Source organism: Triticum dicoccoides, chromosome 7B, assembly GCF_002162155.2.
Source record: "Triticum dicoccoides isolate Atlit2015 ecotype Zavitan chromosome 7B, WEW_v2.0, whole genome shotgun sequence".
NCBI classification, from domain to species: Eukaryota; Viridiplantae; Streptophyta; class Magnoliopsida; order Poales; family Poaceae; genus Triticum; species Triticum dicoccoides.
Genome location: NC_041393.1, coordinates 2360666 through 2372570, shown reverse-complemented (window position 1 = coordinate 2372570; position 11905 = coordinate 2360666).

Here is an 11905-nt window from a genome sequence, read left to right as displayed (position 1 = left end):
AGGGTTTGGGCTGCGGGGAGATGAGTGGTGTGCGGGGGAGAGGAGGAGAGGGGGGAGGAGTGGTGTGCCCGCGATGGGGGAGGAGTGGGTGAGTGGTGGCATTTTGCCAATGACAGGTGGGCCCGCGAGGAATTAGGCCCACATGTCAGCGTCCTCAACGACATGTGGTGTAGGTGAGTGGAGCTGCTTTCAGGTGGGTGTGGGTGGGGAGAGGGTGAGGGGTGTGGGCCGTTGAATCTGGCAGGATCCGACGGTCTCTAATGCTTGATCCGCGTGACATGCCCATTGACCAATCAGAATGAAGTGCAGGCTTTGATGATGTTATGACCATCTAAAATGGTCGTAATCAATTTTCCATTTTCCGAGTGCGTGAAATGAGTTTTTTTTGAAGGACCTACCATATATTTGTTGCAAAATTGGACCAAACCAATTTTATAAAATACTAGAACATATTTAATGCACAATTGACAAAATGGTTGGGTGTCAAAAGTTTTGATCCACCTCTGGTGAAAAAGACAAATTCCCGCTGATTCAGTTGGAAGCGGGTCAAATTTGAACTGCATCTCCCTCATAGTTTGCTTTTTATTTTTTCCAAAAATCATTTATAGGTACATAAGTATCTATTTAATCAGAGAAACACCAAAAAAATCCAAGATTCAACCACTAGCTAGGAACGGTCATGCCCGCCATTTTGACCGCATTTTGAAATACGCATATAAAATTCAAAAAAATATCAAAAAATGGGAAAACCTTTGCATTTTCTCATTATATGTGACCAAGTTTCCAGGAAAACTAATAATCTTGTAATACGGTAATTATTTTAGAGAAGTGTTCTCAGAAATGAGCTATCATGCGTGAAGATTCATGGCTTTCTAGCCAAATGATCAATCTTATGGCCACGTTCATGGCATAGTTTGTTCAAACGATCTCATATCGTGCACAAGGGGGCATCCTGGAATTCCAAACAATGTTGCCTAAGGGAGTTTTCATTTTCTTTACGCGGAAAATACATTTTCCATTTTTCGAATGCCTAAAATGAGTTTTTTTTGTGAAGGACCTACCATATATTTGTTGCAAAATTGGACCAAACCAATTTTATAAAATACTAGGCCACATTTAATGCAGAATTGACAAAATGGTTGGGTGTCAAAAGTTTTGATCCACCTCTGGTGAAAAAGACAAATTCCCGCTGATTTAGTTGGAAGCGGGTCAAATTTGAACTGCAGCTGCCTCACAGTTTGCTTTTTATTTTTTCCAAAAATCATTTCTAGGTACATAAGTATCTATTTAATCAGAGAAACACCAAAAAAATTCCAAGATTCAACCACTAGCTAGGAACGGTCATGCCCGCCGTTTTGACCGCATTTTGAAACATCCATATAAAATTCAAAAAAAATCAAAAAATTGGAAAAACCTTCGCATTGTCTCATTATATGTGACCATGTTTCCAGGAAAAATAATAAACTTGTAATACGGCAATTATTGTTGAAAAGTGTTCTTAGAAATGAGTTATCATGCGTGAAGATTCATGGCTTTCTAGCCAAATGATCAATATTATGGCCACGTTCATGTCATAGTTTGTTCAAACGATCTCATATCGTGCACAAGGGGGCATCTTGGAATTCCAAACAATGTTGCCTAAGGGAGTTTCCATTTTCTTTTCACGGAAAATTCATTTTCCATTTTTCGAGTGCGTGAAATGAGTTTTTTTTGTGAAGGAACTACCATATATTTGTTGCAAAATTGGACCAAACCAATTTTATAAAATACTAGGCCACATTTAATGCACAATTTACAAAATGGTTGGGTGTCAAAAGTTTTGATCCACCTCTGGTGAAAAAGGCAAATTCCCGCTGATTCAGTTGGAAGCGGGTCAAATTTGAACTGCAGCTGCCTCACAGTTTGCTTTTTATTTATTCCAAAAATCATTTCTAGGTACATAAGTATCTATTTAATAAGAGAAACACCAAAAAAATTCCAAGATTCAACCACTAGCTAGGAACGGTCATGCCCGCCGTTTTGACCGCATTATGAAACAGGCATATAAAATTCAAAAAAAATCAAAAAATTGGAAAAACCTTCGCATTGTCTCATCATATGTGACCAAGTTTCCAGGAAAAATAATAAACTTCTAATACGGTAATTATTTTAGAATAGTGTTCTCAGAAATGAGCTATCATGCGTGAAGATTCATGACTTTCTAGCCAAATGATCAATCTTATGGCCATGTTCATGTCATAGTTTGTTCAAACGATCTCATATTGTGCACAAGGGGGCATCTTGGAATTCCAAACAATGTTGCCTAAGGGAATTTTCATTTTCTTTTCACGGAAAATTCATTTTCCATTTTTCGAGTGCGTGAAATGAGTTTTTTTGTGAAGGACCTACCATATTGCAAAATTGGACCAAACCAATTTTATAAAATACTAGGCCACATTTAATGCACAATTGACAAAATGGTTGGTGTCAAAAGTTTTGATCCACCTCTGGTGAAAAGACAAATTCCCGCTGATTCAGTTGGAAGCGGGTCAAATTTGAACTGCAGCTGCCTCACAGTTTGCTTTTTATTTTTTTCCAAAAATCATTTCTAGGTACATAAGTATCTATTTAATCAGAGAAACACCAAAAAAATTCCAAGATTCAACCACTAGCTAGGAACGGTCATGCCCGCAGTTTTGTCCGCATTTTGAAACAGTCATATAAAATTCAAAAAAAATCAAAAAATTGGAAAAACCTTCGCATTGTCTCATTATATGTGACCAAGTTTCCAGGAAAAATAATAAACTTCTAATACGGTAATTATTTTAGAAAAGTGTTCTCAGAAATGAGCTATCATGCGTGAAGATTCATGGCTTTCTAGCCAAATGATCAATCTTATGGCCACGTTCATGTCATAGTTTGTTCAAACGATCTCATATCGTGCACAAGGGGGCATCTTGGAATTCCAAACAATGTTGCCTAAGGAAGTTTTCATTTTCTTTTCACGGAAAATTCATTTTCCATTTTTCGAGTGCGTGAAATGAGTTTTTTTGTGAAGGACCTACCATATATTTGTTGCAAAATTGGACCAAACCAATTTTATAAAATACTAGGCCACATTTAATGCACAATTGACAAAATGGTTGGGTGTCAAAAGTTTTGATCCACCTTTGGTGAAAAGACAAATTCCCGCTGATTCAGTTGGAAGCGGGTCAAATTTGAACTGCAGCTGCCTCACAGTTTGCTTTTTATTTTTTCCAAAAATCATTTCTAGGTACATAAGTATCTATTTAATCAGAGAAACACCAAAAAAATTCCAAGATTCAACTACTAGCTAGGAACGGTCATGCCCGCTCTTTTGACCGCATTTTGAAACAGGCATATAAAATTCAAAAAAATCAAAAAATTGGAAAAACCTTCGCATTGTCTCATTATATGTGACCAACTTTCCAGGAAAAATAATAAACTTGTAATATGGTAATTATTTTAGAAAAGTGTTCTTAGAAATGAGCTATCATGCGTGAAGATTCATGGCTTTCTAGCCAAATGATCAATCTTATGGCCACGTTCATGTCATAGTTTGTTCAAACGATCTCATATCGTGCACAAGGGGGCATCTTGGAATTCCAAACAATGTTGCCTAAGGGAGTTTTCATTTTCTTTTCACGGAAAATTCATTTTCCATTTTTTGAGTGCGTGAAATGAGTTTTTTTTGTGAAGGACCTACCATATATTTGTTGCAAAATTGGGCCAAACCAATTTTATAAAATACTAGGCCACATTTAATGCACAATTGACAAAATGGTTGGGTGTTAAAAGTTTTGATCCACCTCTGGTGAAAAGACAAATTCCCGCTGATTCAGTTGGAAGCGGGTCAAATTTGAACTGCAGCTACCTCACAGTTTGCTTTTTATTTTTTCCAAAAATCATTTCTAGGTACATAAGTATCTATTTAATCAGAGAAACACCAAAAAAATTCCAAGATTCAACCACTAGCTAGGAACGGTCATGCCCGCCGTTTTGACCGCATTTTGAAACAGGCATATAAAATTCAAAGAAAACCAAAAAATTGGAAAAACCTTCACATTGTCTCATTATATGTGACCAAGTTTCTAGTAAAAATAATACACTTGTAATACGGTAATTATTTTAGAAAAGTGTTCTTAGAAATGAGCTATCATGCGTGAAGATTCATGGCTTTCTAGCCAAATGATCAATCTTATGGCCACGTTCATGTCATAGTTTGTTCAAACGATCTCATATCGTGCACAAAGGGGCATCTTGGAATCCCAAACAATGTTGCCTAAGGGAGTTTTCATTTTCTTTTCACGGAAAATTCATTTTCCATTTTTCGAATGCCTAAAATGAGTTTTTTTTTGTGAAGGACCTACCATATATTTGTTGCAAAATTGGACCAAACCAATTTTATAAAATACTAGGCCACATTTAATGCACAATTGACAAAATGGTTGGGTGTCAAAAGTTTTGATCCACCTCTGGTGAAAAAGACAAATTCCCGCTGATTTAGTGAGAAGCGGGTCAAATTTGAACTTCAGCTGCCTCACAGTTTGCTTTTTATTTTTTCCAAAAATCATTTCTAGGTACATAAGTATCTATTTAATCAGAGAAACACCAAAAAAATTCCAAGATTCAACCACTAGCTAGGAATGGTCATGCCCGCCGTTTTGACCGCATTTTGAAATAGGCATATAAAATTCAAAAAAATCAAAAAATTGGAAAAACCTTTGCATTGTCTCATTTTATGTGACCAAGTTTCGAGAAAAAATAATAAACTTTTAATACGGTAATTATTTTAGAAAAGTGTTCTCAGAAATGAGCTATCATGCGTGAAGATTCATGGCTTTCTAGCCAAATGATCAATCTTATGGCCACGTTCATGTCATAGTTTGTTCAAACGATCTCATATCGTGCACAAGGGGGCATCTTGGAATTCCAAACAATGTTGCCTAAGGGAGTTTTCATTTTCTTTTCATGGAAAATTCATTTTCCATTTTTCAAATGCCTAAAATGAGTTTTTTTTTGTGAAGGACCTACCATATATTTGTTGCAAAATTGGACCAAACCAATTTTATAAAATACTAGGCCAAATTTAATGCACAATTGACAAAATGGTTGGGTGTCAAAAGTTTTGATCCACCTCTGGTGAAAAAGACAAATCCCCGCTGATTCAGTTGGAAGCGGGTCAAATTTGAACTGCAGCTGCCTCACAGTTTGCTATTTATTTTTTCAAAAAATCATTTATAGTTACATAAGTACCTATTTAATCATAAATACATGGTTTGGTGGCGATACGTCGAGGTTTGGGCGGTGGCCGAGGCCCCCAACTCTAGAGTGCGTAAACTCGCATGCCCGCAGCATGGTCACCACATGACCGTGGCGTTGCCATGTGTTCTGGGCAGCCTAGGCATGTCTAGTGGGTTGGGCACTCCCAAGGTAGGTGCTAGGAAGAAAATTACAACATAAAATTCTGACGAGGAGACCGATCGATGCTCAAATATGAATTAGCAACCAAGTGTTTGATTAGCGGTACGGGAAATGTACATGGCTAATGGGCGTGAGTTTTGGCTGAGGATGATCAGTTACTAAGAAGACCGTCTTCACAAATTTTCAGCTCAAAAGGAGGAGCCTAGGTCGTACTTGCTTTGCAAACTACCACACTAGACATAACTACAAATGTTGAAGCTCAGCTTAAAATAATGAATGGATTGAGCTGGCATTTGGTGGAGGATGGTTATTTGGGCATAGGAAAGCACTGTAGAAAATGGATACTATTTGGACATGCCAAAGTGGTACTTCCTTCACAAACTGCTGCTCTGAACAGAATAGGAAAATGAATATTGTTGAGTTATTTTTGAACTAGGCAAGGAAGGGTTTTGACATATTTGATGAAGATATGATCCAAACAATTTATGAGAATTATTTGGGAATTTTTGGAATAACAGAAATATAGGTTGCTTCACAACCTAGGGAAAAAATTGACAGATGGACATGACACATAGGCAAAACTGATGAGATGGCACCTAGTCATCACAACCCACCACAATCTACAAGGCTATGACCATCTATATTGGTCATTAACAACTAGAAATAAGGCAGCGGACCAGCCCTGTTTGCTTTGTGACCATTTCGTGTAAGGAAATTATGACCTTTCTGACCAAAATGGTCGCAATGGTTTAGGGTTTGGAGCCCCCTGAACAGCTTTTGACCAATTGGACTCAAATGGTCATAGATCTATGACCAATTCTTCCAGGGTCACTGACAGAAGGTCACTAGTAGACATATTTCTTGTAGTGGAAACTTCATCGTCTTGATTCCTTACGTGGTTCATTGGCTCAGACTTGTCCTACATGGCCGAGCGAGATCGAGGCTAGCCACCGGTAATGTTCTTCTCCCGTGCAAGTTTTGCACTGCATTGAAGCATCCAACACATGGTGAGACATCTTTTTAGCTTTTAAAAAACGTGCACCATCCTTTCTCATCCAACATATTTTTCACCCCTGATTTGTGACCTCCTAATGAATATGAAGATTCATATGCTAGCTAGAACACAATATATATTTGAAAGCAATATTTTCTGATGTACTATCTGATGAAATTTTATTTTTGGAGACGTTCATTCATAATTTTGACGACCTCTTGATTAATGTCATTAGTAGTTATTTCAACAGAACAAAGATGTTTTTCATCACTTTTCAGATAGGAAATATCCCTATGGAATATTTTGGACAATATACAACATGTTCTGTGGGCTTGAAGAAAATATATAACATGATAGGTCACATACTTTATTGTTAAGTTACAAGAATAGTTGTGGACGCCATCCAATTTTACATAGATTTCTATTTGTTGTGCACTGATATTTGTGTAGTGTGATGATATGAAGAAGGAATGTACACTGTAGGGTGTTTGCTACTTGCTACATATATCTTACTCAATAGCAGTTAGTCAGCTTATATTCCAGTAATGAGAAATGGCACAATCATCTCGTGCCATTTCATGGGAGCAGTAGAAGTGACATCTATGCTATGGTCTGAAGTAGAAGTGTAGAACACTAATTGTATGCCATGGTCTAAAGTAGAAGACATTAAGGCGGTTCAGCTATCATCCGAGCATTCAAATAGGCAATGTTCTATCCGCTAGAACGCATCAAGTTTTTGGCTGATGTTCATACTTTTGCGTAATGTTCCTACTTTGGCTGCGCACAGATGTAGCTGCGTTACTGGTGGGACATCAACCAAGTATGTTTCAAGGTGAGACATCCATCAAGTTTGTTTGGAGGTGAGACATCCAGCAAGTTTGTTTTGAAGCCTCTGCAGGCCTTCTCACAGATGTTTGTTCATATATAAAATTGACGATTCCAAATAGTACATTGATAATTTTGCCGAACGAATCTTATTTGAAGCAAATAAGGGCCTTAGAAGAAAAGAAAAAAAGTAAGTTCCCCTTGCATCATTGCACGTATTTAGTAAATTAAATATGTTTTTCCTAAAATAGATTTTTTTATGAATGTTTGTGTTTGGAAGCACTTGTTTGAAAGCCATTTACACTTACTTTTGGATGTACCTCCTGTTTTTGAAGTGAAGGCCATTTACACTTACTTTTGGGTGTACCTCCTGTTTCGAACCCATTAACTTAGATTCTGTTTTAATTTGTGGATATATATTCCTTCAACCAATTGTTCTTCGATATTCTGATGGTTATAACAAAATGTAAGTTCTTGTTTAGGATTTAGATTGAGTAAAAGTCAACCTTGCTTAGCGTTTCAATTAAAGAATTTGTAACAAAATGCTCAACAGTAAGGAAAAGTGTGTTTCGTTTGTTGTATGTATATGATTTGATTAGCACCTGAAATCTTGTTGAACTGATAAGGTTGTATATTTTCCAAATTGTTTGTCGGAAGGGTAATTTCTTTATTGCTCATGAACAAAAATTGTGCAGTCCAGCTCCTGTGTGCTGGTCACCGAGCTCCACTGTGTCCAGCTCATCCGACCATGTGCTCCACTGCATCTAGGTTAGCCGATCTTGTGGCAGAGCTACACTGACGCAAGAGCAGATAGTTTTACAATTTCTTTGTTGTTCCTTTGTACTAGATAACTGTGCATTTTTAGAGGTGTGAAGATGTAATGCAATAACAGTAACTAGGCGTAGGCACATCCATCTCGATAAACATTATGGGAATGGACAAAGGCAAGGCATTCCAATATAAGAAATGGATGAAGGCAAGGTATGTCATTCTAAAAACGCGCGCCATAAAACATAGACCACATTAGAGTCGAAGATAAGGTGAATGCAATCACAGATCCACATGAGAGTCAGATAAGATTGGTGAATGCAATCAGAACTGTCAAATGTGTGTTTTCCCATTTTTCATGCCGCATGATCTCTGCCCACTTTTCTAGAAGAAGAGGCTTCCTACAGGGTGAAGATGGATAAGGAGTCATTCAACTTAGAGGAAGTGTCTCAATAAATGTGTGTGTTACCAAGGTTGAATTGTCTACTCACTCTCTTGGAGGTTATGTTCCTTCCCGTGTATTAAGCTGTTAGTATCCTTATCACCGTGTCTGGCTCCACTGAAAAGCTCACACCGCCATGCTTGAAGAACATAAATGGTGGTACATTATTCTGATATATTTTATGTGCCGCCATTGTGGTAGATCCCGGCATGAAGGGTGGGTCCAATATATAAGCAGGTGGTACTAGCACTAAGATAGGAAGGTCATTTCTGCCCTTGTCCTTTGTTGATGGCCTGCCAAGGCGGCGGCGATTACTGGTTCAATTTGAACACGAGTTAGTGGATTTTATTATAAAAGTGAGGTTTAAGAGTGGGTGATGGTTATTTGGGTTGATATGTTCAGTTATGGCTGTCTGAGCGGAATAATTTCCATACCTTAGAAAATATGGCAAAGTGCATTTAATTAGAGATGGCATTGCAGCAAATTGCATGAGTGAGCGGTTCGTATTTTTTCATTAAGTCATACATTTTTTTGGTTAGGATGAAAGGGTATATGCATTGGGGGGTTGTTTCAAGAGTTAATAATGGACACGGTGGTGTATCAGTTGCATGCCAACAGCTATATCATATTTTTGTTGCATCGTAATACACGACATTCATTTCTATGTTACAACATGGCAATGGATCAGGAGACATCAGATTCTCCTTCTTGGCTCGAGGGTGTCATGGGCGGCGCATGCCTCGCCCCCCTTGCTGGTGGTGGGATCGGCGTGAGCACGGGGAGGGAGGATTAGGGCAGAGAGTAGGGCGGTTGGTGGTGGACTCTTTATTAGCAGTCTGTGGGGAAGTACGGTGCGAAGGAGAGAGGTGTCATTTCCATGGTGATGCGGGCGTCATCTGCCTTTGAAGGAGAGTGCTCCGGTGAGAAATGTCCTGCTACCGCAAGAAATCAAGCAGGAAGGGAGGGTCCTGCAGGAAAAGGGAAGGGTGTGTCATGGGGTGGAATTTTTTGTTGGGACTTTGGACCGCCTATTTAAGATAACATGACAGATAGTGCGGACAACCATATGTCTCCCCCATGGGCTGGATTTGGGGGTGGATGGACTGTCCAGATGGTTGGATTTTGGATAGCCTGTTAGGGGCTTGTTTGATGCTCAAACACGCCCAGATGTAAGAGAAATGAATTTCAACCTTGGAAATGGCATTAATCGTTTATTTGATTTATTTATATGCACTATAGCTCGTATCATACATAAAGAAGCACTCGAAATAAAGCAAACAAGGCTGAACTTAATCATTTTTTTGATTCACTTATACATATTGTAGCCCGTACCATACATACAGAAGCACTCGAAATAAAGCAAGCCGATTGGGATTCCGATATATCTGAACAACAACGTTTATATTTGTATTGTATTCCAATGAGCATAGGTGGGTAACAAATTCGGAATACAAACATTTATTTTTATCATCACTATATATAATATAATATTAATTTTGGAAATTGCGGGGATGTGCCTCGCTATTTTGGTTTTCATTTTATGCTCTGGTGGAACAGTAAAGAACCGGTTAAGCCGCTTTACACGATGCGTATTGTTTGTTAAATGTTTGAAGACCTTGGATGTGAAGTACTCGTGCTAACTACATGTTTTTGCTTGTGTGGGATGAGTATGAATTGAGGAAGCACTTTTTATTATACTTTCTAAAACATGGTGCGAATGAAGCTAAAGAATCTTTTCCATTGGGCGAGAATTTCTTAAGCGCATCAAGTAGTAGATCTTAATAATTTGTAATGGATTTTTAATTGGATCATTGCTCTATATGTATACATCATCAGTTTGCCTTTTTGTTATCAAATATTGTAAGTGGAGTGGACTTCAATTATTATGCAATTGTGTTCATGCTATATTGTCTCTACATGTGAAATTTAACATGCATTAACTTTATATAACACTAGCAAAATATTTCAAAAGCCCGTAGAAACGCACGGGCAATCTACTAGTTGTACTAATTTCATAATTCTCGTCCAATGACCACGCACAAAATTAGACCTCTCCAAATATTTTTTAGTGATTCAAATCTATATAGAAGTCCATTGTCGAAAATAATAAAAAATTACATTGAGATCTCTAGAGCTCCCCTGATCATTCTATTTTTTTAACACACACTAGTGCAGAACCGGGCTTTAGTGCCGGTTTGTGACGACCTTTAGTGCCGGTTGGCGAACCGGCACTAAAGAGTGGGGACTAAAGGCCCCCCCTTTAGTACCGGTTTGTCACGAACCGGCGCTAAAGTGCAAACACGTGGCACGAGCCAGGCCCGTGTGCGTGTAGGACATTAGTACCGGTTGGTAACACCAACCGGTACTAAATGTTTGGGTGTTTTTTTTTAATTTTTGCTTTAATTTTATGTTTTCAATTTGGCTTTATTTTCCATTTAATTCTTTTTTGTTTGCTGGTATTTCACGATACTACAAATTGTACACGTTATGCATATATATTAAATGGATTTTCTCGTACGTAGAACCGCATATATATATATATATATATATATATATATATATATATATATATATATATATATATATATATATATATATATATATATATATATAATATCGTCGAATGTCTCACAGCCAACACCATTAACTATTCACACATATACACATGTATATACATATACAATTTCTACTACATGTTGCCTTGGTGCCTTCGGAGCACGATGACAAGTGGTTCATGGGGGCGGTAGCGGATAATAGTATTCTCCTTTCGGATCTATGACCTGGTCGAGCAAAAATCCGGCTATTTCCTCTTGAAGTGCTTGTATGCGGTCCGATGGTAGGAGTTTATCCCGCACCGATCTGAACTGTTAAGAAGGAGATCAATATGCATGTGTATTAGTTGTGTGACTAGATATCGATAATGGTGTGAATAGTGTTCTGACAAACGTACCCAGTCCTGTCTATCAGATCTGCTCCTTTCGGACGCCATCATGCGAATGTTCTCGTAAACGTAGAATGCACACAGATTATTCCCCAACGCCTGCTTCAGGGCCTTTACGAGAATGGAATTGAATGAGATAATGATTAATCAAGCATAATAATTAATTAATGATATTGAAACAAGAATTAAAGAGATGGTAGCTAGCTAGTACTACTTAATTACTTACCTTGGGTCGATGCCAAAACAATTTTTTTGGCCATTCTCCTGGAGTCACCGCGATGAACTTTGCCCATGCCCTACCCGCCGACAAAGAAAATTAATAAAGGGGTTATTAAATAGTTCATATCAGGAAATGACGAACTAATAATAGGCCGAGATATAGTTAATAATGATTGAAATTACCTGTTGACTATCCCCTTCACGATGGTGTAGTCTTTATCTTCTTTAGTTAGTGAGTCCAGTAATTCAACTTTTCCTTCCTCAACTTTAATGTCTAACAAGATCCAGTGCC